The following is a 25,659-nucleotide window of genomic DNA, read 5'->3' as shown; positions in this document are numbered from 1 at the left end:
TCATTTTTTGGATCAGGCTTTTTTCCCCCCTCTTTCTTTTTTCCTTCTTTCTTTTTCTTTGGAATCAGGTTTATAGTTTTTGTTTGTCTGTTTGCTTTCTTGTGCCTTTTCCTTTTTTCTTGGATTAGGCTTTTTTTTTTCTTAAATCAGATTTAACAAACAAATCAAAGCATACCTAGTTAGAGATCCAAATACTACCCCTGCACGCAAGGAGGAACTCTGCAGAGAACTGACCTGTGGGAAAGAACAACCAAAATACAACAGCAGAGTGCACACAGCATACACCATAAATACTTCCTGAAGCACCAGGCCCTGGAAAATGTAGGACCCCTGCTTAATATAGTATTAGTCTCAGGAGCAGGAAACATACCAAGCTTTCATAACGTGCAAACAACAGAAACCTAGACATAATGACAAGATGGAGGAATTCTCCCCAAAAGAAAGATCAAGAAGAAATCACAGCCAGGGATTTGCTCAAAACAGATAGAAGCAATATATCTGAACAAGAATGTAGAACAACAGTCATGAGAATACTAGCTGGGCTTGAAAGAAGCATAGAAGACCCCAGAGAGACCCTGGCTGCAGAGATAAAAGACCTAAAAACTGGTCAAGCCAAAATAAAAAATTCTATTACTGAGATGCAAACTCGACTGGATGTAATCACAAGAAAAAAACAGAGGAATGAATCAGTGATAAAGAAGATAAAATTGTAGAAAATAATGAAGCTGAAAAGAAGAGAGAAAGGAAACTATTAGATCACGAATATACACTTAGGGAACTCAGAGATTCCATGAAGTGCAATAATATATCATAGGAGTCCCAGAAGAAGAGTAGGAAGAAGGGGCAGAAGGTTTATTTGAAAAAATTATAGGTAAGAACTTCCCTAATCTGGAAAAGGAAACAGGCATTCAAGTCCAAGAGGCACAAAGAACTCCCCCCAAAAATCAAGAACAGGTCAACACCAAGACATATCATAGCGAAACTTCCAAAATACAAAGATAAAGAAAGAATTCTGAAAGCAGCTAGGGCCAAAAGGTCCTTAACCTACAAGGGTAGACACATAAGGTTAACAGCAGATCTGTCCACAGAAACATGAAAGGCCAGGAGAAAGTGGCATGATGTACTCAACATGCTGAATGGGAAAAACATGCAGCCAAGAATACTATATCCAGCAAGGCTGTCATTCAGAATAGGAGAGAGAAAGAGTTTCCAAAAGAGCAAAAACTAAAGGAGTTTGTGAATGCTAAACCAGCTCTGCAAGAAATATTAAAGGGGACCCTTTGAGCAGGAAAGAGAGATCAAAAGCAACAAAGTGGAGAAAGGAACAGAGACAATCTATAGGAACAGAGATTTTACAGGTAATACAATGGCACTAAATTAATATCTACCAATAATCACTCTGAATGTAAATGGACTAAATGTTCCAATCAAAAGGCATAGGGAATCCAAAAGGATAAAGAAAATAAACAAGACCTATCAATACGTTCCTTATAAGAGACTCATTTTAGACCGAAAGACACCTCCAGATTGAAAGGGAGGGGTGGAGAACCATCTATCATGCTAATGGACAGCAAAAGAAAGCTGGAATAGCCATACTTATATCAGACAAACTAGATGTTATTTAAAAAAATTTTTTTATTATGTTCAGTTAGCCACTGTATAGTACATCATTAGTTTTTGATGTAGTGTTCAACAATTCATTAGTTAATATAACACCCAGTGCTCATCACAAACACATGCCCTCCTCCATACCCATCACCTGGCTACCCCATTCCCCCACCCCCTCCCCTCTAAAACCCTCAGTTTTTTTCCTGGAGTCCAGAGTCTCACATGGTTCATCTCCCTCTCTGATTTCTCCCCCCTTTAGTTTTCCCTCCCTTCCCCTATGGTCCTCTGTGCTATTCCTTATGTTCCACATATGAGTGAAACCATATGATAATTGTCTTTCTCTTCGTGACTTATTTCACTTAGCATAATCACCTCCAGTTCCATCCATGTCGATGCAAATGGTGGGTATTCATCCTTTTTGATGGCTGAGTAATATTCCATTGTATATATGGACCACATCTTCTTTATCCACTCATCTGTTGAAAGGCATCTCAGTTCCTTCCACAGTTTGGTTATTGTAGACATTGCTGCTATGAACATTGGGATGCGTATGGCCCTTCTTTTCACTACATCTGTGTCTTTGGGGTAAATAGTGCAATTGCTGGGTCATAGGGTAGCTCTATTTTTAACATCTTGAGGAAACTCCATACTGTTTTCCAGAGTGGCTCTACCAGCTTGCATTCCCACCAACAGTGTAACAGGGTTCCCCTTTCTCCACATCCTCACCAGGAAACGTTTGTTGTTTCCTGTCTTGTTAATTTTAGCCATTCTCACTGGTGTAAGGTGGTATCGCATTGAGGTTTTGATTTGTATTTCTCTGATAGCAAGTGATATGGAACATTTTTTTCATGTGTCTCTTAGCCATTTATATGTCTTTGGAGAAATGTCTGTTCATGTTTCCTGCCCATTTCTTGACTGGACTATTTGTTTTTTGGGTGTTGAGTTTGAAGTTCTATATAGATCTTGGATACCAACCCTTTATCTGATATGTCATTTGCAAATATCTTCTCCCATTCTGTAGGTTGCCTTATAGTTTTATTGATTTTTTCCTTTGCTGTGCAGAAGCTTTTTATCTTGATGAAGTCCCAATAGTTCATATTTGCTTTTGTTTCCCTTGCCTTTAGAGATGTGTCTTGCAAAAAGTTGCTGTGGTCAAGGTCAAAGAAGTTACTACCTGTATTTTGATTGTATTTTGATGTATTCCTGTCTCACATTTAGGACTTTCATCCATTTTGAGTTTATCTTTGTGTATGGTATAAGAGAATGATCCAGTTTCATTCTTCTGCATGTTGCTGGCCAATTTTCCCAACACCATTTCTTGAAAAGACTGTCTTTTTTCCTTTGGATATTCTTTCCTGCTTTGTCAAAGATTAGTTGACCATAGAGTTGAGGGTCCATTTCTGGGCTCTCTATTCTGTTCCATTGATCTATGTGTCTGTTTTTGTGCCAGTACCATGCTGTCTTGATAATCACAGCTTTGTAATATGGCTTGAAGTCAGGCATTGTGATGCCCCCAACTTTGGTTTTCTTTTTCAACATTACTTTGGCTATTCAGGGTCTTTTCTGTTTCCATACAAATTTTAGGATTGTTTGTTCCAGCTCTGTGAAAAATGTGGATAGTATTTTGATAGGGATTACACTGAATGTGTAATTGTTTTGGGTAGCATAGACATTTTAACAATATTTATTCTTCCAATCCATGAGCATGGAATGTTTTTCCATTTTTGTGTCTTCCTCAATTTCTTTCATAAGTATTCTATAGTTTCTAGAGTACAGATCCTTTACCTCTTTGGTTAGGTTTATTCCTAGGTATCTAATGGTTTTTGGTGCAGTTGTAAATGGAATCAATTTCTTGATTTCTCTTTCTTCAGTCACATTGTTAGTGTATAGAAATGCAACTGATTTCTGTGCATTGATTTTTGTATCCTGCCATGTTGCTGAATTGCTGTATGAGTTCTAGTAATTTGGGGGCGGAATCCACATAGAGTATCATGTCATCTACAAAGAGAGAGAGTCTGACTTCTTCTATGCCAATTTGGATGTCTTTTATTTCTTTTTGTTGTCTGATTGCTGAGGCTAGGACTTCCAGTACTATGTTGAACAATAATGGTGAGAATGGGTATCCCTGTCATGTTCCTGACCTTAAGGGAAAAGCTCTCAGTTTTTCCCCATTGAGAATGATATTTGCTGTGGGCTTTTCATAGATGGCTTTTATGATATTGAGGTATGTTCCCTCTATCCCTACACTTTGAAGAGTTTTAATCAAGAAAGGATGCTGTATTTTGTCGAATGTTTTCTCTGCATCAATTGAGAAGATCATATGGTTCTTGTCTCTTCTTTTGTTAATGTGCTCTATCACGCTGATTGATTTGTGAATGTTGAACCACCCTTGCATCCCAGGAATAAAGCCCACCCGATTGTGGTGAATAATCCTTTTAATGTACTCTTGGTTCCTATTGGCTAGGATCTTGTTGAGTATTTTGGCATCCATGTTCATCAGGGATATTGGTCTGTAATTCTTTTTGGTGGGGTCTTTGTCTGGTTTTGGGATCAAAGTAATGCTGGCCTCATAGAAGGAGTTTGGAAGTTTTCTGTCCCTTTCTATATTTTGAAACAGCTTCAGTAGAATAGGTAGTATTTCTTCTTTAAATGTTTGGTAGAATTCTGCTGGGAAGCCATTTGGCCCTTGACCCTCCCTCTTGTTTTCTTGGGAGGTTTTTGATTACTGCTTCAATTTCCTTACTGATTACTGGTCTGTCCTGATTGTCTATTTCTTCCTGTTTCAGTTTTGGTAATTCATAAGTTTCTAGGAATGCATCCATTTCTTCCAGATTGCCTAATTTGTTGGCATATAGTTGCTCATAATATGTTCTTAAAATTGTATTTTCTAGGTGTTGGTCATGATTGCTCCTCTTTCATTCATGATTTTATTAATTTGTGTCCTTTCTCTTTTCTTTTGGATAAGTCTGACCAGAGGTTTATCAATCTTATTAATTCTTTCAAAGAACCAGCTTCTAGTTTTGTTGATTTGTTCTACTGTTTTTCTGGTTTCTATTTCATTGATTCCTGCTCTAATCTTTATTATTTTTCTTCTCCTACATGGGTTAGGCTTTATTTGCTGTGCTTTCTCCAGGTCCTTTAGGTGTAAGGTTAGCTTGTGCATTTGGGATTTTTCTACTGTTTTGAGAGAGGCTTGGATGGCTATGTATTTCCCTCTTAGGACCACCTTTGCAGTATCCCATAGGTTTTTGAACCAATGTGTTTTCATTCTCCTTAGTTTCAATGAATTTTTTAAATGTTTGGAAGTTAAAGAAATTTTTATTTTTTAATTTGTTTAAAGAAATTTTTATGGTCACTGTGGGGGACAAATAAAATATCCATGAATGATAGATACATCCCACTAAGTCTCAAAGTCTAACTCCAGCCCATTTGTTTTTCTTGCTCAGGATGATGGCTCTTGATTCACTTGGTGACTTTTAATGGCTCAGCCACTCATGTGTAGGTTGTATGTTCTTAAAATACCAAGATGTTAAGATTTTGAAAAATCAGGTTTATGATGATCTTTGCCTCCCTGCAGGTTTAGCTGCGTTTCCACATTCCTAGTACAACACAACTGCAGACACTCCATTTCCATTAGCCAGATGCATCTGATTGTCATGCCTTTATCTTTAGGGTAGGCCACAAGAACCCTCTGGAACCACCTGCTTCCTGAGGAAGAAGTACATGGAAATAGTGCTGTTTTAGCCAGCTGGCTTTCTTAAATTCTTAATATCTTGCTTGTATCAACTGCTTCCTTCTTGGCCCTTTTGACTTCTCTTGGTCTATTTCTGAATTTGGCAATTGTTCACTAATAGAGGTGGAGCTCCAATCCAGGTGTCTACTTCTTGAGGGAATGTGTTCTCTAAATTTATTCCTTGTCAGTTGAATAACACTTAATTGCTTTGCTCTGTGCGCTATTTCTTTTATTTGCCCCATGACCTGTATGTTTTATATCCGTTTGGAGTTTTCCTACCTTTGTGATCTAAGATTTGAAATTGCCTCATGGCCTGTGGAAGTTGAAACACATCCCAAAGATTTTGGTTAACTTCCAAGGGAGCCTCATATACTTCTTGGACACTCATATTGTCCCTGTCCCACACTATATTTACTTGTTGTGAAACATAGCATCTCTCTCAAACCATCTATAAATTCAGTAGATTTTCCACAGTGTGTATGTGGGCAGGGTCACATTACCCTCCCCTCCAGGCTTGCTCTATCTCACTCTCCCTATGACCCTCCTGTCTCAGCTCCTCACCTCTCCCTCCCATACTGTCCTGGCAACACCAAATTCTTTGCCCTTTATATTGACAGAGCAGCCTCCTCACCCTTCTGTGGCCATGTTGCCAATTAACACTCAGGTTGTTAGTATTGTGGGATCACCTCCACGGACACCTCCATGTACAAACTCAGATTCTGTTAATTAACAAAAGTGATGCTGAAAAACCTGGTGCTCTAAAATCTTAGGTTGTCACAACTTTGCTGTTTGAAAATGTATCAGTAATAATGGAATATTCCATTCTTTCCCAGAAGCAGCCTCGATTTCTAATAAAGTTGCAGAGCTTCAGATACAGAGATTTGGAACACACCATTCCCCATTTATCTTAATTCTATAGTTTCCAAGGAGACAGGACCCTGGGTCTACTTCTCAGCCTAGGGCTGATATTTACCCGTTTACACAGCCCTGCTCTACTTTAAGACCATCAAACTGTGGCTTCATTTACACTGTGCCTATACTCTTCTCCCCTAATCCATAGTTTGGTAGTTTCCCCTTACCCGTGGTGGTTTGTGGTTTCGCTTTCCACAGTTTCAGTTACCCACTGCTGCCGTTAGTTGCAGTCAGGAAGCAGGTGTTCCTTCTGACGAATCAGCAGAAGGTCAGTGGTAGCCTAACGCTGTCACAATGCCTGCGTCACAATGCCTGCATCATTCACATTTCATCTCATCACTAGGCATTTTATCTCATCACAAGAAGGGTGAGTACAGTACAATAAGGTATTTTGAGAGAGAGTGAGTGAGAGAGAGAGCTGCAGAGAGGGAGGTACCACAGTCATAACACAGTATACTGCTATAATTGTTCTATTTTATTTTTAATCTCCTACTGTGCCTAATTTATAAATTAAACTTTATCCTAAGTGTATATAGGGAACTACATAGTGTAAATAGGGTTCAGTACTATCTGTGGTTTCAGGCATCCACTGGGGGTCTTGGAATATATCCCCTGTAGATAAGGGGGAACTACTATAACACTGTCACTTCCTCTGGTGAGTTGCCCATGGTTACTCTGGTATGCAGTATCCCTTGCTGTAGCCAGTTAATAAACCTAACTTTGTCTGATTATAGGGGTATCGCCAGTGGTGTTTATCAGATGGGCTTTATCACTTTCTGCTCCAAGCATTTATTAAATTATTTGTCCCAGTACATAGAGTTTTCTCCCTAAGAGGACTTATCTTTCATTGTAATATAACTTCCATGAAGGCAAGGAATTTTGTTTTCTTCACTACTGTAAGAACAGTGCTTGGGATATGTTGAAAGAATGAATGATGAATTCTGTTAACAGCCTTTAAAGTGATAAAATGATCTTCACATTCTTATATAGAAGAGTATGGTACCCTGTTTCGGCTTCCTTTGAACCCTATCTTGGGTTCTGGAATCAGAAAGACCTGGCATAGACCCTGTCTTAGTCCATTCAGGTTGCTATAACAAAATATCATAGACTGGGTGACTTATAGATAGCAGAAGTATATTGCTCAAAATTCTAGAGACTGGAAAATATAAGTTTAGGGTGCCAGTGTGGTTGCATTCTGATGGAACACCTGCTTCTTTATTGCTGACTATGATTTTTTCCTTATACTCACACACGGCAGAAGGGGCAAAAGAGCTCTCTAAGGTCCCTTATAGGGGAACTAATGCCATTCATTAGGCTTCCTCCCCTAATTACCTAATTACCTCCCAAATGCTCCACCTCCCACTACTTTGGGGATTAGGGTTTCAACATAGGAATTTTTTTGGGGGGATATATTCAGTCTGTAACAGACTCCCATTCCAACAATGAACTAACTCTATGATTTTGGGTAAATTATTTACCCTCTTTATGCCTTGATTGTTTTCAGCTGTAAAGTGAGGATGACACTACCTATCTTACTTGGTTGTAAGGATTAAATGAAGTGATTTATATGAAGGGCTTATCATGGAATGTGGCAGTGATAAATGCTCAGTAAACATCAGTGAATATTTTTCATTTTAACTCTCCTTGGCCTTCATCTTTTCAGATGCTGGGGACTTATATATCTCTAGGCCTCTGCTACTCTTCAGCACTAAATTTCATTTTGTCCTGTAGTAAAGTCACATGTGTGTCTTCTTTGTGTAGCTGTAAACTTTTAGAGGGCAAGGTCCATGCATTATTTATGCATGTATCAATTTAGATAAGTATATCTGTATGTTGCCCGCACATAGTAGGCACTCTAAATATTTGTGGTTGGGAAGTTTGCCTGAAAAGAAAGACTTTAGTTAAGTGTGTGGAGCCAGGCCTTGTTGTTGAATGCAATGCATGCATCAAGTGCTAGATGATTATGATACAGCATTAATAGCTTCTTTCCTGAGCAGTTTTAGAATATAGCAACTAAAGAGGAGGGGCAGAGGCAATGAAGGAACTTTTCTGAGTTCTGTGTGCCCCTGCTGAGTGTGCATTTGAATGGCCCAGGTAAAATGAGAGGGGCCAAGGAGATGGGTGTGGATAAACTTGGTCATTTAATTCCTGTATTTCTCAGGAATTGCCACTTGAGTTCAGCCTAGCAATTTTGAGTAGCAGGTGAATTATGTGTAGCTAATCTATAACTAGAGACCATTGTGCTAAGCTGTACTGGAGCTTTGCTTTCCTGGTGACCAGGTGGGGATCTAAGACCCCTTTGCCTTGTAGTTCCTCTGGGAGCTGACACTATAGGCAGAGGAAGCTGTAGTTTCACTCTTGGACAGGCTGAGCTCTCAGTGGCTCTTCACTTGGGAGCATATTTATGGCAACTGCTATCTTGGCCCTCTTATACCATATACTCTAGGGCAGGGCTGAGAAAGGGGAACAAAAGCCAAGACCTAGGGAATGGTAATAGGGCAGGGTTTCTCCAACATCCTTGTCCCTCACAAATTCACTCCTTTTGTTTTTTTCCCCCTTTTCCCAATGTCCTAATACTACTTCTTTAGTGTTCTCCAGGGAATTATATTTCATAATGACTAAGATCCCTTTGAGCTTGTGATATGCTAATAAACTGAATCTCTAGGAGGGAAAAGCCTTGATTTGTAATATTTGCTGATTTCTATGGTATAAGTATTCCCATCAAGGTGGATTTCAAACTACTAACCTGTAGTCACTAAATGCGGGGTTGGGAGATACGGATAATTGGTTCTTATGAACCAGTTTGTGCTGGGTCCAGCATCCCATTGCCTTCAGCTCTGACATTTTATGACTGTGTAGTCTTGACCCTTTGACTCTCCATTCCCCATCCAACACACATGCAATAGCCACATAGCAGAATTAAACTATAAAGCTCCTTTTCACACTCAACATTGGAGCAAAAATACAAAAGCATTTCTTGTAGACTTAGTATATATACTGTCATGTCAAGGTTGTGTCAAAGATGGATGCTGGCTGCTAATTTTTAGTAGTAATTAAGGCAGAAGCAGCAGGAAGGACTGTGGTTTTGTGGTTCTGTAAGACTCTCTGTGAATTGACAAGAACCTTTCTGAAAGGCAAGCTTCAGCTATGCTGATGGTAGGTCCCCTGAGCCATGTCTTATAATAGAGTTGTCTCTCCATTAGCTATGGAAAATCTGACAGGGAGCAGTAGTATCAAAATATAAACAAGTACTATGTTATTCACTGTTGTATTTCACCTTTTTTCCATGCCTTCACAACATACATAAAAAAAAATGCCTCCTCTCTCTTTTTAATATAGCAATTTCTGTTGCCAGCAGAAACTTCTGAAAATTGAATGTGTTTACCCTAGCTTGGAAGACAAGGATGAATGAAAAGAGCTATGCTTGCTTGCAATTGGTCCAGGTGGGGGAAGAAGACTGCTAGAGCTGAGCTTGGCCAGAACTGCTTAACATGTGTGAGGTTTTGTCCTATTTCCTTAAGTTTTCATAGGTATCTCCTGCCCATTCTCTAGTCTCTGCCCAGCTGCTTCACAAAAGTCCCTCTATTCTTATCTCCATTTCTCAGGTTGGAGCTGTTGCGCAACAAGACTAGTCACTTGGAGAAACTTAAGCAATGAAATAGGACTGTAGTGACTGCTGATATATATTTATTTGTATGGTCTTACTCAGAGCAAAGGGACAGGAGCCTGTGTTATGCTGGTAAAAGTTTAACAATAGACTCTCTAGAAAAAAAAATGGGTGCGTGTGTATTCCTACTCATTGATATGAAGGATGGGTAGCACACAATTTAAAGCATATTAAAATATACATTACTCCTTATTTTAAATCACATAGCCAGTTCATTCTCACAGAATGCTTTTTTGATTTTTGTTGAATTCTTTGTATCTGTAGCCAACCTATGGTTGTGATTGATGAATGAATATAGTCCTGACATAAGTGTTGGTTGATATTTTCTTTTATGTTAATGAATAAGATGAAAGTAAAACAATAAATATGGATATCAGAACTTCATTTATTCATCAGTGTTGTAAGCAACTTTGTTGAATTGGATAATAGTTTTCAAATACCAGAGGAAAATGCCTTTATTTTTTTGTGTTAGTCATAATATAATGACTATAGATACAATGCAAAAGTTTTATTTTTTAATTTTTTTCTGTAATATTTATAAATATATTTTTAAAAGGCACAATTCTATGATTTTTAATGTATTCACAGGACTGTGAAAACATCACTACATCAATTTTTAGAACATTTTCATCACCCCAAAAGATACTAGGTACCCTTTAGCAATCACTGCCCATTTCCTCCCAAACTCTCCAACCCTAGGCAGCCTGTAACCTATAAGTTCTGCCTCTATGAATTTACCTGTTCTGGCTATTTCATATAACCAGGATGATATAATATATGGTCTTTTATGACTGGCTTCTTTCACTTAGTGTAATGTTTTCAAGGTTAATCCATGTAGAACTTCATTTCTTTTCATGGCCAAATCATATTCCATTATTTGGAATAATATATTTGGAATAATATTTCTAATATTATCATATTTTGTTTACCCATTCATTTGATAGACTTTTGAGTTGCTCTACCTTTTTACTATCATGATTACTGCTGTTATGACCTTTTGTGTACAAGTTTTTGTGAGGACATATGTTTTCATTTCTCTTGAGTGAAATTGATGAGTCAAATGGTAACTCTATGTTTAACCTTTTGAGGAACTAACAGATTTTCCAAAGTGGCTGCACAATTTTACATCCCTACCAGCAATGTATGAGGGTTCCAGTGACTCCACATCCTCACTAACACTTGTTATTATCTGACTCTTTGATTATAGCTATCTTAGTGGGTGTGAAATTGTGTCTCACTGTGGTTTTGATTTGCATTTCCTTGATGGCTGATGATGGTGAGCATCTTTTCATGTGCTTATTGGCCATTTGTTTATCTTCCTTAGAAAAATATCTGTTCAGATCCTTTGCTCATTTTTAAGTTGTCTAATTTATTTAAAGAATTCTTTAATTATTCTAGCTACAAATCCACTGTTAGATATTATTTGCACAATTTTTTTCCAGTTCTCTGGGTTGCCTTTTCTTTCTTTACGGTGATCTTTGAAATATCAAAGTTTGAAATTTCGCTGGTATACAAGTTATTTGTTTTTCAGCTCCCCTCTCTTTTTAAAAATAGAGTATTACTCATTTTGTTTTTTTATCTGTAGTTTCCTTGAATTGGGGTTGAGGTTTTGCATTCTTGGCCTGAGTACTGTATAAGTGATACGATGTTCTTCTCAGGGTATATGGAGCCATGTGATGTCCTTATGTCCTTTATTGGAGATGAACATTTTGATAATCTGATCAAGGTATTGCCTAATTTCTCTTCTGTGTAATTACTAGATTTCTTGCCCCCTACTCATGATTTTTTTAAAAGTTTTTATTTTACTCCTAGTCAGTAATATATAGTGTTATATTAGTTTCAGGTGTACACTATAGCAATTCAACAATTCTATACTTAGTGTTCATTATGATAAGTGTATTCTCAATCCCCTTCACCTATTTCAAATCGTTAAGAAGTTTGTAACATTGTAAATATCTGAAAAACACTTCTCAGAGACTATAGAATAAATGCCACATGCCATAGCATAACGTTCAAAGTTTCCAACTTCAGATCTCCAACCTACCTTCCTAGATTCATCTATTACACACCGTATATCAACCTATTTATTTATTTATTTATTTAATTTGAGAGCAAGAGTGAGGGAAGGGGTAGATGGAGGGGGAGAGAGAAATTTAAGCAGACTCCACACTGACTGCAGAGCCCCATGCAGGGCTCCATCTCACAACCCTGAGATCATGACCTGAGCCTAAACCAAGAGTTGGATGCTTAACCGACTGTGCCACCCAGGTGCCCCAACCTTTTCTTTTAATTTTATTTTAAATCTGGTATCCTTAACATACAGTGTTATATTAGTTTCAGGTATACAATACAGTGATTTAACAATTCTATACATACTCAGTACTCATCAAGATAAGTGTACTCTTAATCCCCTTCATCTATTTCACCAATCCCCCACTGACCTCCCCTCTGGTAACCATCAGTTTGTTCTCTGTAATTAAGAGTCTCTATTGGTTTGTGTCTCTAACTTTTTTTTTTTGTCCTTTGTTCATTTGTTTTGTTTCTTAAATTTACATATGAGTGAGATCATATGGTATTTGTCTTTCTCTGACTTATTTTGCTTAGCATTATACTCTAGCTCCAGCCACATCATTGCAAATGGCAAGATTTCTTTTTTTTTTTTTTTAAGATTTTATTTATTTGACAGAGAGAGACACAGTGAGAGAGGGAATACAAGCAGGGGGAGTGGGAGAGGGAGAAGCAGACTCCCTGCTGAGCAAGGAGCCCGATGCGGGACTCGATCCCAGGACCCTGGGATCATGACCTGAGCTGAAGGCAGTCGCTTAACCAACTGAGCCACCCAGGCGCCCAAGATTTCATTTTTTTAATGGATGAATAATATCCCATTGTATGTATATAAAAATATATATATGCATATATACACCACAGCTTTTTTTAAAAGATTTTATTTATTTTAGAGAGAGAAAGAGAGAGAGTGTGAGAAAATACGAGCGGGGGTGGGGGGGCAAGGGGAGAAGCAGAGAATCTCAAGCAGGCTCTGTGGAGCCTGACATGGGTCTCAATCTCACAACCCTGAGATTGTGACCTGAGCTGAAACCAAGAGTTGGACTCTCAACCAACTGAACTACCCAGGTGCCCCTACACCACATCTTCTTTATCCATTCATCTGTTGATGGACACTTGGGATGTTTCCATATCTTAGTTATTGTACATAATGTTTCTATAAACATAAGGATGCATGTATCCTTTTGAATTAGTGTTTTTGTATTCTTTGGGTAAATACCCAGTAGTTCAATTACTGGAACATAGGGCAGTTCTATTTGAAACTTTTTGAGGAACCTCCATACTGTTTTCCTGAGTTGCTGCACCAGTTTGCATTCCTACCCACAGTGCAACAGGGTTCCCTTTTCTCCACATCCTTGCTAACACCTGTTGTTTCTTGTGTTTTTGATTTTAGCTATATGGCAGGTGTGAGGTGATAATTCATTGTAGTTTTGATTGGCATTTCCCTGATGGTAAGTGCTGATGAACATCTTTTCATGTGTCCATCTAGATGTCTTCTTTGGAGAAATGTCTGTTAATGTCCTGTGCCCATTTTTAATCAGATTATTTTGTTTTTTTTGGGTATTGAGTTGTATAAGTTCTTTATATACTTTGGATACTAACCCTTTATCAGATATATCATTTGCAAATATCTTCTCCCATTCTGTATGTTGCCTTTTAGTTTTATTGACTTTATCCTTCACTGTGCAGAAGCTTTTTATTTTGATGTAGTCCCAGTAGTTTATATTTGCTTATGTTTCCCTTGCCTCAGGAAAAACATCTTGAAAGAAGTTGCTGTTGTCAGTGTCAAAGAAGTTACTGCTTATGTTCTCTTCTAGAATTTTTATGGTTTCAGGTCTCTCATTTAGGTCTTTAACCCATTTTGAATTTATTTTTCTGTATGGTATAAGAAAGTGGTCCAGTTTCTTTCTTTTGCATATTGCTGTCCAGTTTTCCAACACCATTTGCTGAAGAGACTGTCTTTTTCCCATTGGATATAGTTTCCTGCTTTGTTGAAGATCAATTAAGTGGTAAGAGTGGACATCCTTGTCTTTTCCTGACCTTAGGGGAAAAGCTCTTAGTTTTTCCCCATTAAGGATGATATTAGCTGTGGATTTTTCATATATGGCTTTTATTATGTTGAGGTATGTTCCCTTGAAACATACTTTGTTGAGGGTTTTTATCATTACTGGATGTTGTACATTGTCAAATGCTTCTATTGGAATGATCGTATGTTTCTTATCCTTTTTCTTATTGATGTATCATGTTGATTGATTCACAAATATTGAATCACCCTTAAACCCTGGAATAAATCCCACTTGATTATGATGAAATATTTTTTAATATATTGTTGAACTTGATTTGCCAGTATTTTATTGAGGATTTTTGCTTCTGTGTTCATCAAGGTTATTGGCCTGTACTTCTCTTTTTTTGTGGTGTCTTTATCTGGTTTTGGTATCAGGATAATGCTGGGCTCATAGAAATTAATTTGGAAGTTTCCATTCTTTTCTATTTTTTGGAATAGTTTGAAAAGAATAGGTATTAACTCTTCTTTTAAATGTTTGATAGAATTTGTCTGTGATGCTATCTGGTCCTGGACTTTTGTTTGTTAGGAGTTTTTTGGTTACTGATTCAGTTTTTTTGCTGGTTATTGGTCTGTATAAATTTTCTATTTCTTCCTGTTTCAGTTTTGATAGTTTCTGTGTCTAGGAATTTATCCATTTCTTCTTGGTTGTCCAATTTGTTGGCATAGAGTTTTTCATAATATTCTCTTATAATTGTTTGTATTTCTGGTTGTTTGTTACTTCTCCTCTTTCATTTGTGAGTTTATTTGTTTGGGTCCTTTCTCCTTTTTTCTTGATAAGTCTGGCTAGAAGTTTATCAATTTTATTGATTTTTTTTTTCAGAGAACCAGCTCCTGGTTTCATTGATCTGTTGTGTTTTTAGTTTCTACATCATTTATATCTGCTCTAATCTTTATTATTTCCTTCCTTCTTCTTGTTTTAGGTTTTTGTTATTATTTTTCTAGCTCCTTTAGGTGTAAGGTTAGGTTGTTTATTTGAGATTTTTCTTGCTTTTCTTGAGATAGGCCTGTATTGCTATAAACTTCCCTTTTAGAATCACTTTTGCTGCATCCTAGAGGTTTTGGACAATTGTGTTTTCATTTTCATTTGTTTCCATGTACTTTTTAATTTCTTCTTTGATTTCCTGGTTGACCCATTCATTGTCTAGTAGCACGTTATTTAACCTCCATGTATTTGTGGTCTTTCCTGAATTTTTCATGTGGTTGACTTCTATTTTCATAGCATTGTGGTCAGAAAAGATGCATGGTATGCCTTTGATATTGAATTTGTTTAGGCTGGTTTTGTTGGCTAATATTTGATCTATTATGGAGAATGTTCCATGTGCACTTGAAAAGAATGTGTATTCTATTGTTTTAGGATGGAATGCTCTGAATATATCTGTTAAATCCATCTGTTCCAGTGTGTCATTCAAAGCCATTGTTTCTTTGTTGATTTTCTGCTTAGATGATCTGCCCATTGATGTAAGTGGGGTGTTAAGGTCCCTACTATTATTGTACTATTATCAATTAATTCCTTTATGTTTATTATTAACTCTTTCATGTATTTGGGTGCTCTTATGTTGGGTATATAAATATTTACAGTTGTTACATCTTCTTGTTGGATTGTCCCATTTATTATTATATAATGTCCTTCTTTGTTTCTTGTTACAGTCTTTGTCTTAAAGTCTATTTTGTCTGATATAAGTATTGTTACTCTGACTTTCTTTTGACATCCATTTGCACGATAGGTATTTCTCCATACCCTCACTTTCAATCTGCAGATGTCTTTAGGTCTAAAATGAGTCTCTTGTGGGGCACCTAGGTGGCTCAGTCGGTTAAGCATCTGGCTCTTGGTTTCAGCTCAGGTCATTATCTCATGGGTCACGGGATCAAGCCCTTTGTCGGGATCTGTGTTTAGCATGGAGTCTGCTTGTCCCTCTCCCTCTGTTCCTCCCTTGTGCTTGTTTTCTCTCTCATTCTCTCTCTCAAATAAATGAATAAAATCTTAAAATAAAATGAGTCTCTTGTAGGCAGCATGTAGATGGGTCTTGTTTCTTAGGAGATTTTTTTTTTTTTTTAAGTAAGCTCTGTACCCAACTGAGCCACCCAGGTGCCCCAATTGGTTTTTCTTTTTATCCATTCTGTCACCCTATGTCTTTTGATTGGAACATTTAGTCCATTTACATTCAAAGTAATTATTGATAGATATGAATTTATTCCCATTTTATTACTTATTTTATCATTGGTTCTGAAGATTTTCTTTGATCCTTTCTTATCTTTCTATCTTTCATGTTTTGCTGATTTTCTTTAGTGATATATTTGGATTTCTTTCTCTTTATTCTCTCTGTGTTTATTAGTGGTTTTTGATATATGGTTACCATTAGGTTTGTATAAACCTCTTCTGCATATAGCAGTCTATATTAAGTTAATGGTCATTTAAGTTTGAATCCATTCTTCTCTCCTCTGCATGTGTCAGGTAAATGTTTTTATATTTTGTATCTTTTTGGGGGGGAATTCCTTGACTGATTTTTTTTAAGAGAAATTTTTATTTTTGCTATATTAAATTGATGGTCCTTTTTTCACTCCTCTCCTCCCCGAGTTTTAGGTATACATTGTCATATTTTACATCCTTTTATGTTGTGAGTTCCTTGACTGATTTTTTTACAGAAATATTGATTTTTCCTGCTTTTTTGTTTCCTACCTGTATAGTGTCACTTTTGGTCTCTCCTTTCTAGTCAGAGTCCCCTTTAATATTTCTTGCAGGGCTGGGTTAGTGGTCACAAACTCCTTTAGTTTTTGTTTGTGTGGGGAACTGTTTATCTATCATTGTGTTCTGAATGGTAGCCTTACTGGATAGAGTGCTCTTGGCTGCAGATTTTTCCCATTCAGCACTTTGAATGTATCATGCTGCTCCCTTATGGGTTGCAAAGTTTCTGTTGAAAAATCTCCTGCCAGCCTTATGGGTTTTCCCTTGTAATTTATGGACTTATTTTGTCTTGCTGCTTTTAAGATTTTTTTCACTGCATTTTGCAAATTTAATTACAGTGTCTTGGTGTGGGTCAGATTGCTTTTGTTGATTTTGATAGGAGCTCTCTGTGCCTTCTAGATCTGGATTTAGGGAAGTTTTCAGCTATTATGTCTTCAGATAAATTTTCTGCCCCCTTTTCTCTCTCTTCTTTTTCTGGGACTCCTATAATACAAATGTTATTACATTTGATGGAGTCACTGATTTCCCTAAATATATTCTCATTTTGTGTAATTCTTCTTTCTCTTTTGTTCATTTGGATTACTTTCCATCACTCTGTCTTGTAGGTCACTAATTTATTCCTTTGCTTCTTCCTTCCTGTTATTCATTCCATCAAGTGGGTTTCTCATTTCATTTATTGAGCCTTTTTTCTCTTCTATGTTATTCCTTATCTCTGTATTAGAGTCTCATTCATGTCTTCTACTCTTCTCTCAAGTCCAGTGAGTATTATTATGATCATTGTTTTAAATTCTCTATCAGGCATGTTATTTATATCTGTGTTGCTTAAATCTCTGGCTGTGGCCTTGTCCTGTTCTTTTATTTGGGATAAATTTCTCTGTCTCCTCATTTTGTCTGCCTCTCTTAATCTGTTTCTTTGTGCTAAGAAAGTCAGCTATGTCTTCTGCTCTTAAAAGTAGGGACTTTAGGATGCCTGGGTGGTTTAGTCAGTTAAGCATCTGCTTTTGGCTCGGTTCATGATCCCAGGGTCCTGGAATCGAGTCCCACATCAGGCTCCTTGCTCAGCAGGGAACCTGCTTCTCCCTCTGCCTGCTGCTACCCCTGCTTGTGCTCTCTCCCTCTCTGTCAAATAAATAAAGAAAATATTTTTTTTTAATAAAGTAGGGACTTTATGTAGAAGAGGTCCTGGAGTGCCTGCAGTGCAGTGTCCCCTGTTCATCAGAACCTGGCACTTCAAAAGAGTTGCTTATGCCTTGCTGCCGAGTCACTTTTCCTTTCAGCACAGTCATCTGCCCTGCCCTTCTGCCCACTGTTGGCTGTGCTTACTCCCTGTGGTATTAGTGAGACCCAGGCAGGCCAGCTCTGAGGTGGCCCACTGGGGAACTTGGGAGCAGGGTGGTGATGGTAGCAAAATTTGTGGTGGGCCACTAGTCCTATACTGGATCCCCCAAAGCACTGTGTCAGCTGGGGTATGTATACTGGGGTGGCCGGGGGTGCAAGGTTGGGTGTGGCATGTGAGGATCCTGGGTGTGGCTGGGCCTGGTGTGAGACATTGGCTGTGGGTGCACAGCTGGGTGCTGTGTAGTAGCTGGGCAGGGCACATGGTGGCAGCTGTGTACCCAGGGGCTGGGTGCAGTGCATGAGAGTGGCTAGGGGCACAAGGGTGGGTGTGGCAGCTGGGCAAGGTGTGTGGCAGCAGGTCTGCTCCTGGTGGCTGGGTGGCACATGTGCAATTTTAACAAAATTTGCCCTGAACCCTGGGCCAAGGCTACAAGTATCTGTGTGGTCCTGCCTCCTGCAGGTGGCTCTGTGTTTATGCTGGGGGATAGTGGAGGAAAATGGTGCCTGCCAGCTCCCTTGTTTTTAAAGAAGTTTCCCAACATGCTCTGAAATCAGTTTGACCAGATCTGTCTCCCATTTGCCCCCCTTGTTGTATAAACTGCCATTTTTAAAAAGACTTTATTTATTTGACAGAGAGAGAAAGCACAGAGGGAGAATGAGAGGGAGAAGCAGACTCCCCACTGAGCAGAGAGCCCAATGTGGGGCTCAATCCCAGGACCCTGAGATCATGACCTGAGCTGAAGGCAGACGCTTAACCAACCGAGCCACCCAGGTGCCCCATAAACTGCCATTTTTATGTTGCCTCTCTACACAGTCTGCTGTCTCTGGCGACCCACCTATCACTTGCCTTCTTAGCTCACCTGGTGCTGAATCAGCTGACTTTTAAAGGTCCAGGCTCTAAGTCCCACTCGTTTTACAAACTCATGGAATTTAACCCCTCTGGTTTTTAAAGCCAAACTTTATGGGGATAAGTCTTCCCATGTGTTCCCTGGTGCAAGAGCCTGTTTATTTGCCCTCCCCACATGCACAGCTCCCTCCCTCCTGAGGGCAACCTCCCTCTGCCTTTCTGACCTTCCTAACCTTTCAGATGCAATTTCTTTTCTATACTTAGTTGTGGAATTTGTTCTGCCAGTCTTCAGATTGCTCTCTGGTCTTTTGACTTGGCTGTGGATGATATCTAATTGTAAACATGGGATGAGGTAAGCTCAGGGTCCTCATATTTCTCCATCTTTCCAAGTTCCCCAATATTCCAACGCAACAGTTTTTTTTTAAAGATTGTATTTATTTATTTTAGAGAGAGCGAGTGTTTGTGAATGGGGGGAGGGGCAGAGGGAGAGGGAATCTCAAGCAGACTTCATGCTGAGCATGGAGCGTGATGTGGGGCTTGATCTCACGACCTGAGCTGAAACCAAGTGTTGGACGCTTAACTGGCTGAGCTACCCAGGCACACCTCCAAAGCAACAGATTTAAATATAATATGTTAAGACTTTCCCCATCACTTTTTTTTTAGTTTAGATAATCAACAAAGTGATAAATCAAACCTTGATTATTTTTTTTTTAGCAGTTTCAAATTCCCACATTGTAAATACTTCCCACTGCCTGATGTCAAGCTACAATTGTGATGTCACTGAATGAGGAGTTGGAAGAGATGTTTAGCAGCACACTGTTATGGGGTATTTCCATCTTACAGAGACTATAGATGTAAATAACCTGAAGGGCAGAGAGAATAATAAAATATAGTACAAGAATGAGGAAATGATATGTTTTGAGTATTTCCTTTGGTTTTAATATAATTTAATTGTAGATATATATAAATTTTAATAATGGCTGTGTTTAACAACTAGTTCACAAAATTTCTGAAGATTTAACAATTAGTTCTTGTGAGCTGGGATGGGACAACTTTGGCATATTGGTAGGCAACTGAACTTTTGCAGGACCTATTATGGGTTAGGTACTGCATGTGTAACCTCTAAGATTCCTTAGTTCTCAGCAGTCTTAATAATAATGGTACATAATTCAGTACCACTGGCTGTTGCTCCACCTGTTTCTTGCAGGATCCCAGTCCTCTGTTGTGTCTCTTAAATTTTTCTTGAAGTTCCTAGTTGGTATTTCCCCTGTGATCATGAACAAGTCTGTCATGTGTTGTTGGTGCTCTGCAGCACATTAACTAGGTATTCATCTGTTCTTACTATCTCCCATTAAGGCTCTGCTGTTTTTGGGGGTGCTGCCCCTACTCTGCTGAACTCAAGTGTCTCTTCCTGACCCTGTGGCTCTTCTTCTGGGTACTGACAAGAGAACACAGGACTATTCATGGTGCCAGAGCATCTGGATAATTTGTCTTAAGGTAGGGGAGAATGTTTCTCTCTTGCTTTGTATTATACTTTTTTGGAAGGGGTCCTCAAGTAAGACTGCTGATAACCTTACAACTTTTTTTGACTAAACTTTTGTTTCAGGATAGTTTTTAGATTTATAGAAAAGTTGAGAAGATAGTACAGGGAGTCCTCAAATACCTTATAATTAGTTTCCCCTATTGTTAATATCTTACATTATTAGAGTACATTTGTCATAATTAATGGATCAACATTAATGCATTATTATTAACTAAAGTCCATACTTTACTCAGATTTCTTCTTTTTCCTAATGTCCTTTTTCTGTTCAAGTATTCCATCCAGGATACCACACTACATTTAATAGTCGTATCTCTTGATTCCTCATGGCTGTGACAGTTTCTAAGACTTCTTATTTTTGATGACCTTGACAGTTTTGAGGCGTACTGGTCAAATATTTTGTACAATGTCCCTCAACTGAGATTTGTCTAATGTTTCTCTCATGGTTAGACTTGGGATATAGGTTTTTGGGAGGAAGACCACACAGGTAAAGTGCCATTCTCATCACATTATATCAAGGGTACCTACTGTTGATGTGACTTATCACAGTTGAACTTTATTACCTGGCTGAGGTAGTGTTTGTCAGGTTTCTCCATTGTAAAGTTACTATTTTTTTAAACACCTTTCTATACTCTTTGGGAGGAAGTCACTATGCATAACCAATGTTTAAGGAGTGGGGAGCATCTTGAGGGTGGATATTTACATAAATTATTTGGAATCTTATGCACAAGAGATTGGTCTCTTCTTCCCATTTGTTTGTTTATTTAACTACATCAGTATGGGCTCATGGATATTTATTTTAAACTTCTAGGTATAACCTAGTATAGTTAATGCTTATTATTCACAGATTCTGTATTTTTGAATTTGCCTACTTGCTAAAATTTATTTGTAACTCTCAAATCAATACTTGTGGCACTTTCATGTTCATTTTCAGACATGTGCAGAGCAACAAAAAACTTTAGCAGCCTGAAGTGCATGTTCCCAGCTGAGGTCGAACAAGGCAATGCTCTGCCTTCTTGTTTCACCTCTCATATTATAAACAAGTATGCTTTTTATCATCTATTTAATGTCATGTTTTCCCCACTTTTGTGGTTTTTATTTGTGATTTCACTGCTTAAAATGGCCCCCAAGCTTAGTGCCAAAGTACTGTTTAGTGTTCCCAAGTGTAAGAAGGCTATGATGGAGAAAATATATATGTTAGATAAGCTTTGTTCAGGCATGAATTATAGTGCTCTTGTCCATGAGTTCACTGTTAAGGACTCAACAGTATATATTAAATAAGTTGTCTTTAAACAGAAACCTGCATTAAAACAAGGTTATATATTGATCAAAGAGAATGTTGTATCAAGAGGCTTATAGGAACCTAACTCTGTATTTTCCCTAGGAGCAATGGTTCAGTATTAGCTAATTCAGTATTCACGGAGACTTTGTAGAACGTAACTACCATGGGTAATGAGTATAGACTTTTCTAGTATTTTATTAATTTGTTGCTAAAACGGCTACGACTTTGGTCATTGGAGGCTCTTTCATTTGACTCCTGCATCCCTTTGTCTCTTTGGTATAAATCTCTCATCAGTGTATGTGGGTACGTGTGTGTGTGTGTGTGTGTGTGTGTGTGTGTGTGTGTGTGTGTGTGTGTGAGAGAGAGAGAGAGAGAGAGAGAGAGGTTTTTCAAAGCAGTTCCTTAATGTCTGGCAATTCCTTAATTTTATGCCTCATTTATAGAGTCAGCCATTTCTCCACGGAGCCCTGCTTCCTTTTTTTTTGGAGAATGGTATTAGAAACCAGGATCTGGGTACTAGGTGTGCTTGTTGCTATTGAGGTGTCAGTGCTTCTAGACCCTCTTTGCTGACAGAGAAAAGAGATATGTGTGTCTATACTAACACATGTATATACATATATCTATAAATATTTCTACATGTAACCATATGAATCTATATTAAGCTAAACATCAGTCCAAACTGATGTCTCCAACTCTAGTACATCATGGATCATTCTAGCCTCTCCCCTTAATTATCTGTGACCTCCCATTCCAGTAGCAAAATAACAAGCTCCCACCATCTGCCATCCATTTACTTAATTATTCAATCTAGTATACATGTATAGTGGTATCAAAATTGTTAAACCATAGTCTTGTGGGAAACAACTTTCTCAAATGGAGCATGGTGCTTATGTACAATGCCTTTTGTCATTAGTCTTACTGTCTCCACTTAGCTCCAAAGTTACTTAGCTCAGTACCTTTTTTTCCCTCACAGCTTTTAGTAATACCCTTTAAAGACCTTACCTGTTCCATTACTACCTATTCAGACATAAGCTATGTGGGACTGGGCTAGGAAACAAATCCAAGTGAGAGATACCCAACTGTACCCAGGATTCCTGAAGACTAAGCTATTTTACCCCTGATTCTTATACCTTCCTGTACCACAATTCTCCTTCAGGAGCTTCCTCAGTTTTTGCAGAAATATCTTTCTTTAGGGCTGTTAAAGATTGTACCAGCTATACCCAAACATGTCTGGGTCTTACTTAGACATAAGCTGTGACCTCTGCTTTACATGCTTCATCTCATTTAATTTTACTTAATCCTCATACAGATAGTTTCTAAAATTTATTAAGTGCTTACTATTGTCAGGCATTTTTCTAGGTGTATTAGAAGTATTAGCTTGATTAGACCTCAAAAACATATGAGATAGGGTCTGTTTTCTGCCATTTTACAGATATGAAAGGCTCAGAGAGGTTAAGTAACTTGCTCAAGGTCATACACTTCAAAGTCTGTGCTCTTTCTGTTAAACCACATTGCCTCAAGTTACATAGAGCTGAATCTCAATTTAAAAAAAACCTTATATGTCTTCTATTTTTCTTTTTTAGAGGACACTTTTTAGGAAGTAAGGCCATTGTAACAATGGGGAAACATAAGGAAATCTAGATTTCACTGTATTGTATTTCTTGTATAATTTGTCATACATCTTGGCATGCCCAGACTTTTTAGTCTTGGTAACTGAGCAGAAAATCCACAAAGAGAAGGAAGGTTGCTGCTGATGACCAGAAAGTATTTTCCTAGTTCTGTCGCTCTTCCATCCTTAGTTATTTTTGAGATTCAAACATATTTCTTTCTTTTTTTTTTTTTTAAAGATTTTATTTATTTATTTGACAGAGAGACACAGCGAGAGAGGGAACACAAGCAGGGGGAGTGGGAGGGGGAGAAGCAGGCTTCCTGCAGAGCAGGGAGCCTGATGCGGGGCTCAATCCCAGGACTCCGGGACTATGATCTGAACCGAAGGCAGACACTTAACAACTGAGCCACCCAGGCACCCCAAGATTCAAACATATTTCAATTCAATAAACATGTATTGGGCACTTACTTTGCATGGGCACTGTTCTAGGTACTAGTGGGAAATAGAGAAATGAATAAGGCATGGCTCTACAACGCAAGGAATTTTATCTTAGTGGGGAAGAACACCATGTATCTAAAATATAATTTCAAATAATATGGAAAGGGAGTAACATTATCTGATCAATTGTAAGCCCCACCTGCTCGTTTTGGGGGCTTTATCTTTTGTGCTATGCTTGATTCATCTTAACATTAGAATGATGCTCTGCTGAGTACCAATGACCTGGGCCTCTTGGGAATATTCAGAGACCCAAAGGGAGGCCAGCCTGTAGTTCCAAAGTAGCTATGGATTATCACATTATAGAGCATTATAAATTGGCTCTGGGCCTTTGTAGAGGGTCAGTGGTCCCAGGCCAGCAGAGGGTCAGATATGGTGCTTTGTGCTTGCCTGGTTTCTGCTTAATGCTCAAGGAGGGACAGCCTCAGCTTTGCCTAATTTCCTTTTGGCTCCCAGACCTCCCACCCCTCTTATAGGTTGGCATTTCCTGGCTTCCTTGCCATCCGCTCTTCCTTTCCCCAGTCTAATTAGTAGATTGGTGGGAGGTAGCCTCAGAAAGGGAAGGCTTTTCCCTGAGTACCCATTCTTTACAGCAATCCAGCCATTTGGGCTTTAATTGGCTTCAGAGGGCCACTTAGTGCTTTGTCATTTGTGCATCAGGAAGTTAATTACTTAATAAACCAAATGGGAGTCTTTCAAAAATGCAATGTTAGCTCTTCTCTTTCTTAGAGCAAAACTTGGGACAGGCTAGGGTACTCTAGTCACTGCAAGAATAGCCTAAGATAAACTTGGGTGGCTGCAGAAGTTTGTGTTGAGTGCTCTGAATTTAGGAGTCCTCTTTCATAGTATGGCTTCTCTTAGGTCCCCAGGGCCCCTCCCTACAGCTCCTCTCTAGGATTGCCCTTTCCATGCTGACCCCATGCTTTGATCTTTTTTAGTATGTATGTTCTGTATTCAATTTCAAGGAGGCCCTGTTCACTTAATCTGAAAAAGCAATTTATAGTAACATTAGTAGCCAACACTAAAATGTAAACCAACACTTATAGTCATTCTGCTAAATGCTTTAAACAAATTCGTTAAATCCTCCCACCAACCCTATGAGGTTGATTGTTCTTATTATACCCATTGTACAGATGAAGAAATCAAGGCCCAGAGAGTTTAAGTGACTTGTTTAAGATCATGCAGCTAGCGAACAGTGGAGATGGGATTCGAATCCAGGTTGTCTGACACTGGAACCATGGTCTACAAACCACCAAATGTAATGCCAAGTGTGTTTCAGTAATGACTGATAATCACCTAGTTGCTGAGGTATGTTTGTATACTTTTCCTAACCTTTTTCTAGAGTGCCTATATATTTATTAAGCACCTACTATGACCCAGATGATATTTTCATTTTAACAGTGGCATTTAATGTCTTAATTCATAGGAGTGACTAATGTAGGCATCATGAAAGGATTAAAGAACAATTAAGTGTTAAATTGCATAGTATTGATCCTAAGTACACTGGTGTTTTAGGGGATGGAATTGTGCTAGGTTTGGATAGGTAGTGATAAAGGAAGGGAAAAGCATTTTAAGCAGGGGGGAATAACATAGCAAGGGATAGAATTGAGAAGAAGGTGAAAAGGGAGGAATGAGGAGATGTATTTGGCTAGCATAGTGATTTTTCAAGTGTTTGTGTAACTAGGACAGAACCTCCCAAACTCTATGGCCACAGCCCTTCCTGTTACATCTGCCAAGGAATATCTCTAGCAGGGAAGGTACGTTGTCTTGTAATAACAGCTAACATTTATTGGGTACAATGGTTCTACAACATTTA

The 25,659-nt window shown here is 38.4% G+C and overlaps 1 protein-coding gene across 4 annotated transcripts in view; it reads left to right on the top strand.

Annotated features, from left to right (window-relative positions):
* Positions 1 to 25,659, top strand: part of SMARCA1 (SWI/SNF related, matrix associated, actin dependent regulator of chromatin, subfamily a, member 1) — a 786,408-nt gene that overhangs the window by 431,035 nt on the left and 329,714 nt on the right. For 2 of the 4 annotated variants that reach the window (XR_010406252.1, XR_010406251.1), the window contains exon 26: positions 20,274 to 20,414. The exons of 1 other annotated variant lie outside the window; for it this stretch is intronic. The gene's annotated coding sequence lies outside the window, so the exon portion shown is untranslated. Of the gene's footprint in view, positions 1 to 20,273; positions 20,474 to 25,659 lie in introns of those variants that run through there. One more of the 4 variants, XR_010406250.1, reaches the window with a different exon arrangement.

Source organism: Mirounga angustirostris, unplaced genomic scaffold (genome assembly GCF_029215605.1).
Source record: "Mirounga angustirostris isolate CCGP_5_RB_7025 unplaced genomic scaffold, mMirAng1.0.hap1 SCAF_11, whole genome shotgun sequence".
Taxonomy (NCBI): Eukaryota; Metazoa; Chordata; class Mammalia; order Carnivora; family Phocidae; genus Mirounga; species Mirounga angustirostris.
This window is presented reverse-complemented; position numbering and strand designations above follow the sequence as displayed.